We start from the raw sequence: 6,000 nt of genomic DNA, 5'->3' as shown, positions 1-6,000 counted from the left end.
TTAGCTTCCACCCAATTCTAATTTTTAAGGAATTATTTTCTTCAGTATCTCCTTTTCCATTTGGCTAATTTTACTTTTTAAAGAGTTTTTTTTTCTTTAGTGAATTTTTTCATGTGGCCAATTCTGCTTTTTAAGGAGTTTTTCTCTTCAGTACATTTTTGTGCCTCTTTTTACCATTTGGCCTAATCTGTTTTTAAAGTGTTATTTTTAAAATTACCTCAGTGCCTGAAGCTTCTTTAAGTGTACCTAACTTACAGAATTATGCTTGTACTCATCTCAGAAAGCTGACTTCTGGCTGTATAGATGATGCTGTCTTGGTTCTGCTGTTAAAAGTTCTTCTGTCTCATTTGCTCAATACCCAACCAATGGCTTTGAATTATATTCCATGGTGCCATCTATCTGCCCTCTAGAAACTCTTTACAATTCCTGCAGAAGACTATCTTGCTTCCATTACACTTCCTTCAAATGAAAGAAGAATGACAACTCCTTGTTCTTGGCATTATGATTCAAGTCCACCTCTGAGAAGAAAAATATCTTTAAATGCTTACACACCTGCAAAGATACTCCTAATGCCATCTTACAACATAAAGACTCCTAAAGGAAGCAAAGAAGACATCTGTGCATCTAAAAAGAGTCCAGATAACAAAACAGAAGATGCAATTGAACATAAAAAAAATCTGGCAAGAAGAGATGAAATCTTTTTGAAACTGAAACCAGGTGCCCCTCCCCCCCCCCCCCCCCCCCCCCGCAAAAAATTACTAGGAGGAAAAAAGAACACAGTAAACCTTTACTTCCCCAAAGCCATTCAGTTAAATTTCTTGTTGTATACTGTGTATCCATTTAAATGTTTTCAGAGCTGTTGCAGACTTTGCATATATTCAGGTAAAAGGATATTTTGTTATTGTCTTTAAATTCTCAAGACAGAGGTGTCCTGAATGTTTAGCCAGTTGTAACTTTGTACATTAAGAAAGTTACATAATTAAAAAATAAAGCACAGATCTGATCAATTCATCCTTCCTCCATCATTTGAGCTTCAGTGACTCCCTATTACCTCCAAGGTCAAATTTAATCTCTGGCATCTAAAGCTCTTTATAACCTGGCCCCTTCCTATTTTTCCAGTCTTCTTACACTTCACTCCCATTCCTGACCTCTGGCATCTAAAGCTCTTTATAACCTGGCCCCTTCCTCCTTTTCCAGTCTTCTTGCACTTCACTCCCATTCCTGAACTCCATGATCCAGTTATACTAGTTGATTTGCAGTTCCTTCAACAGGTCAGCGGATCTCCCAATTTCATGCCTTTTGCAGTGGCAATCCCCCATGCCTGGAATGCTCTGCCCTTCAATTTTGCCTCTCATTTTCCCCAGCTTCTTTCAAGATCTAGCCCAAATCCTTTCCAGCTGCTAATACTTTCCCATTTCATATTACCTTCTATCTGTTCTGTATATGTATCTTGCATGTAATTAGTTATTTACATGTTGTCTGCAGTAGAATGTACACTCCTTGAGAGCAGGAACTGTTTTTGCCCTTTTTTTTGGTATCACTAGCACTTAGCATAGTGCCTGACACATAGTAAGTGTTTAATAAATACTTGTTGGTGGATTGACGGATGTGAGATGCAGAACAACATATGTACAGTCCACTATGTGGATCTGTTTTGCTTATGAGATCAAAAAATAATGAGGAAAGGATCTTTAGGGGAAGGGAAGGAGATAAGTGATGATCTTAAAAGAAGGAAAAATGGAAAGAAGACTGGGTTATTGAAGCATTTAAAAACATAGAAGAGAACAGAAAGAAATTCAAACGGAGATACAGATAAGTAATACAATTTAAAAACTAAAGTGAATCTTTTTTAAAGGGCAAGCTGATTATATTATACATGCCTCTTTTCCTGTTCTTTGTGTATGATAGTGCTTATGCCAACTGATGTTGGCCTAGTGTATAATAACCAAAAGAAATTATTTAGAAAAACATTTCCAGTGTTCTTTAACACATTTGCCTCAAAGTGAGATTTAAAAAAAAATATTGGCCTTCTGTGGCATAGTGGAAAAAGTATTGGGCAAATTGTTTCATATAAGTGACCCTCAATATTTTTATGTGTAAAATGGAAATAATGTTTGTTTTACATTCCTCAGTGGTGAGGAAAGCACTTGGTAAATCTTGAAGTAGCTGTTTTTGTTTTCCTGCAAGTGTGTTGTAACTGAGAATTAAAGCATGGGATGGAACAGAATCTAAAGATTCTGATACCATATGGGTTATTCTTCATGCAAAGGAAACCCAGGTGAAATCTTTGACTCATTATCCCCTCCACATCCAATCTATTGCCAAGGCCTATTTCACCTCTGCGTTTTCTATACACCTCATTCCTTCCTCTGATACTACCACCATTCTGGTGCAGATCCTCATCACCTCATGCCTGGACTATTGTAATAACTTGCTGGTGAGTCTGACTGCCTCAGGTCTCTCCCCACTCCAATCCATCTTTCATTCAGTCACTAAAGTGATTTTCCTAAAGCACAGACTGTTTCATCTCCTTACTCAATAAACCAGTAACTCCCTATCACCTTGAGGGTCAAATACAAAATCCTCTGTCATTCAAAGCCCTTCACAAATTAGCCCCCTCCTACTTTTTCAGTCTTCTTGCACTCTACTTCCCACCAGGTACTCTTCAATTCAGTGACACCAACATTTTTGCTGTTCCACAAACAAGAGACTCCAGTTCTTGGCTCTGGACATTTTCTTCAGTTATTTTTCATGCCTGAAAAACTCTCCCTCCTCATCTCTACCTACTGGCTTTCCTGGCTTCCTTTAAGACCCAACTAAAATCTCATCTTCTACAGGAAGCCATTCCCAACCCCTCTTAATTTTAGTGCCTTCTCTTTCTTAATTATTTCCTATTTATCCCAAATATAGCTTTTTTGTACTTCTTTTTGCTTGTCGTTTTCCCTATTAGATTGTGAACTCATGGAGGGCAGAAACTATCTTTTGTTTCTTTTTATAATCCCAGCACTTAGCACAGTACCTGGCACATAGTAGGTACTTAAGAAATGTTTATTGACTGACTACTAACAAATCTTATATTTATAGAAATTACCTTTTCTAAAAGGCATACTAATTAATGCAGTGTGTCTATTATATTAGTCCTCCTATAAATTCGCCGTAGAAGAGTCAACTCAAAGTTCTGGGGATCTTCCTCCAAATATCATGATGTTGCCTGTATACTGATAGAATCCATTAATTGTCTCTCACTTTCACTGTATGAACAGCTCACTCCCTTTTGTGGTCATAAATTTCTCTGATATCTTTTATACTGCTTCCCCTGCCCAATTATTTTTGGGGTATTATGTTACAGTCTATTTATGACAACCATGCACCTCCTGTTGGCCTTTGGGTGACCTGTAGCTTTTATTTTTTGACCAAATGTACTATGAAATAATATTTGTTGTTGTCTCAGTAAGTACGATTAAACCAACTTAGCCAGACTGCTTTATTTGTGACTCTCCAAGGATAACCTATAATCCAACCTTCTATTTAGCTAAAATTTCCTTTTTTCCCCTAGCTTCATTTAGAGTGAGAATGTCAAGATGAATATGATTCATTTCTTCCAATGGGATGTCCTTTAATTGGTTACAAGACAAAGATGTTGGGAGACAAAAGATGTTACATTTCGAGTACCAACAACTAAGTTAAAATTTACATACAGTCTAAAACCTGTGTCATTTTTTGCATCTTCTGCTGCCTTTTCCACCACTCTAATACAGTCTCTGCAAAAGGCCTCCTCTTCCTCAGAACTGAGGGCAACTTTTGTATTTCTCTAGTTTCATAAGTTGTTAGTCAAAGACTTTATCACCAACTAGTTTAGTGATGAGCATTTCCATATTTAGCTAGGCTGGTTCTTGGAAAACAAATAGTCTGTTGCTAAGAATGTTCTCAAAGCCTTTCCAACATGGTAGAACCTGTCAGAGCTTGTGCTTCACTGGCCTAGCCTCCAGGAACCCAAGGTCACTTCCTTCTTCCTGAGATCTTTAACAATTTCTCTCTCCCTGCCTCCAGCCTCCCCCATTTTCTCCTATTGTTCACTTTCTGACTCTCTGACTCGATATCCTATCACAGTGGTTTCCTTTGGGGCTGAATCTCAAAGAATCTTAGCCTCCTTCCACACTGGACAATTCATGGTACATCAGCCTAGTTCTTTGCCCTACATGACCTTTGGGTGGACAGAATTAGCCCTAGCTGGAAGCTACGTACTTTTTCTCAGGTTTAGGGGAGTGCCACACACCCCCCATATGCACTGTGTTCTCTTTCCATGTCCTGTCCTACACTCACAGTTCCTCAGTTCTCTGGCCCTGCACCAGCAAGCTACTACTATGGGGTAGATTTTTTGTGGTGTGGGTCTCTAAGACTCTGGGAGAAAGGGAGGTAGAGTGGGATGTGGTATTGAGCTCTATTTCCAGCCTAGAGTCACTTCTATACTACGTAGGCCTTTGTTGGGGTTAAAATGAATATCTTTTAAATTGTAACCCTCCCCTAAAGTCATACTTCAATGATCCTGAGCTCTCAAAGGCAGCGGAGGACAGATTCCAGCAGGCCTTATCTAACTGAAAAGGCTTTGATGTATGGGCCTGGTGACACACATATGTTTGTGATCTGAAAACTAGCTTAGATAAATTCAGAAACTGACCACGAGGTAGTTTGGTGTAGGGGAAGGAGCACTGAATTTAGAGCACTGGTAGTTTTGCTCCTTATACTAATGTGATCCTGAGCAAATCAATTAATTTCTCTGGCCTAGTTTCTCAGCTGCAAAATTAACTGGTTCTACTAGATGATCTCTACGGTCCCTTCCAGCTCTAAATTTGATGAACTTCCTTCACTAGGTTGATCACAAGTAGATGAATCTTCTGGACACAGCATTTCTAGCAGACCATCTACTAAGTTATAGTGGAGTATGATGAGTGGAGCTCATAGATCCTTGGAGTAAAGTTTTAATCATTAATTCAGTCAAAAAGCATTTATTAAGCCATACTACCTGTAGAATACTATTAACCAACAAGCCTATAGTCAAATAAAGACAATTGGCAAGTGTGCACAGGGCCTGAAGCTAAATGGAAATATAATGAGAGACTAATTTCCCCTGTCTGAAAGTACTCAACAAATTACATTTAAAACTCTCTCTTAAGCAAACAGGGAGAATGAGTACTGGTGTATTTCCAAAGGCAGGTGACAAAACCGTCCTGGGGTCTGTTGATTAGGTGCTGACAATGACCAATCAAGAATTGTACCAATTTTGTTACAATAAATCCCCTGATTTGCTTTGAGTAGTATTACTTTTGTTATTGATTCATTCAACAATTATTAAAATCTTAACAGTATAGAGCACTTTGCTAAGATAAAAAAATTTAATAGGAAAAGCAATGGCCCCTTCCCTCCCCACTACTAGAAACTCATTTACCAGGCAAATATAATTTCCTTCAACATGTGGGATTTTAAAGATTTACAATATTTTTCATTCAGATTTTTATTCATTAGATCAAACTCCCCCTCTTCCCTCTCCCCCACTCCCTTCTTATCTGCTTTTCCTGTCCATATTCTCTCATAAATCCTCCCCCAGGGAACAACCTGTCTGGCTGGGTGCCTGTCTCTAAATCTTCTGATACTGCAGAAGTGCCAAGGGGATAGGAGAGGTAAAGAGAGCTGTTTATTAGTTATCTCTATTTTTCCTACATAACCAGCCTACTTCCTTTTCTAGCCATCTGATGATATCTTTTATATCAGTGGTGCCAAACTCAAATAGAAAGGGATTCCTACAAGTTGCATATTAACTTAGAAAACCACAAATTAACATCATTTATGTTGTATTGAATTGTTATTTATTTTGTTAAACATTTTCCAATTACATTTTAATCTGGTTTAGGTTTTGTGGGCCACGTGGCCTCCAGTCTGACTCCTCTGCTTTATATAATTTATGAATAATTTTTCATTGCTAACATTTGGCAGCCCTCTCAT

This window comes from Trichosurus vulpecula, chromosome 1 (assembly GCF_011100635.1).
Source record: "Trichosurus vulpecula isolate mTriVul1 chromosome 1, mTriVul1.pri, whole genome shotgun sequence".
Taxonomy (NCBI): Eukaryota; Metazoa; Chordata; class Mammalia; order Diprotodontia; family Phalangeridae; genus Trichosurus; species Trichosurus vulpecula.
This window is presented reverse-complemented; position numbering follows the sequence as displayed.